A 1,789-nucleotide genomic window follows, 5' to 3' on the forward strand; every position below is an offset into this window, starting at 1 on the left:
TGGCCATTCATTTCATCACAGTCTGATTAAAGCGACTCTGAGGTTAATGTCCACAGAGTCAATCTTTCATATTGATTGTTTGGTCATGTTTTGGACTGTGAAGCTGCTACTGTCCTGCATCACAGCTGGTTCTCCACCTGAGGCTCAGGTCCAGTGTTCACAGAGGAAGTGGGTTACAGGATGCATTTACATGAAATATGTGTCTCACTACTAAAAAGGTAAACACAATCCTGCTTATACTGGTTTCCTAGTTTATTTTTTAGGAGCTGATCATTTCTGCAAAGTTGGAGCAGGCATGCGCTAACCCGCTGTGTTCATTTTTGCCAAGAGAGAAGACAGCATGTGAGTGAAAGGGAAGAGAGTGGGGCAATACATGTAGAAAGGGCCGCCAGGAGGATTCGAACCCAGGGCCACTGCAGTGAGGACTTAGCCTCGGTACATGGGGCGCCAAGTCTACCACTGAGCTATCAGTGCAGGCAACTCAGTGCACCAGTTCATTTTCAATGAAAGCCAATGAAATGAAGCTCCACAATGCCAATAGTGTTGGTCACAGAATGATGCGTCAACCAATCATGTTTTTCTTCCCCCTGTTCGGTTCCGTCTAAAAATGTATACAATTAGCCAGTTTGCAGTGCAGTTGAACTTATTTAACTTAATGACACCAACGAGGCAGCAAAACAGTAAAGTGTGGCCGGACACATTGTCTGTGTTGCCAAGCACTCGTTGAGGAAGTTATGTTATTAAGGAGAAAGTCATTGGGTACGTCATCTATTAAATATAGCCTACATGTATAAATCATATATGATTTTAGTTTAATATAATTAAATGCAACCAACAAAATGAATCATGCAGCTTTTTTATTATTATATTTGTTTTGACAAGTCCTGGAGAGCAGGTTAATGCCTGGTTTAACCTACTAAGCTGGTTAGAAAGACAAATAAATTCATCAAATGTCTGAAAGTTACTCCGGTTACGTTTTTAAAGTGGTAGTAAACAAGTTTAACCACTAGAAGGTTCAAAGACTCCAAAACAGCTGCCCGATTCCAGATTTGGCAGAGCGACATCATTCATTAGGAGTATTTCTGTTTATAGCACCTGATGAATGTAAGTCCAATATTCTCTCTCTTTTTGCTCTGTTTTTGGTCTCCACCAATTCCTGAGGGAAATATGTGTATGTTAAGCTGCTCAACGCTGCACTATGTTGAGTGGCTAGTCTCTAACTGTGTCTGTCTGCTGTTTGTTTGCTGAACAGGTGAACAGTGGCTTTTTACTGCTTGTTTGATACAAACGGCTGCCTACCATAAAACCAAAACTATGCGCTAAAAGAGGCTTAAAGGCTCTGCAGAGCTGCTGAGTCTGTGGTGATTCTCAGTGGGTTTAACATGACAAGACAGCGTTTGACACTACACTACACTACTCATTTAAATTTCAAATTCAAACCTTTTCAGGAGACTATTACCATTTAAAAAAAAAGATTATAAAGCCCTCCAAGGCAAATTTGTGATTTGGGGCTGTTTAAATAAAATGTTATTTTAAATTGAATGCATACATATTTTGTGCACATTTTGTGTTTTAAGTTTTGTATTGGAAAAACTTGAACTCACAATTCAATTAAACTTCCTCAACTGCAGAAAAATATTTGTTATGTTTGCTTGAGGCGCAAAAGTCCTGATGCGCAGAATGGTTATAGAAACACCTTTGCCAAATTATTTCTCTAAGTTTCGCTTTTTTTTTTTTTTGACATTTCAAAATTTCACTTAAAATTAGCCCAACAATGAAATGGAAACAT

The sequence above is a fragment of the Eutrigla gurnardus genome (assembly GCF_963514095.1).
Source record: "Eutrigla gurnardus genome assembly, chromosome: 16".
NCBI lineage: Eukaryota > Metazoa > Chordata > Actinopteri > Perciformes > Triglidae > Eutrigla > Eutrigla gurnardus.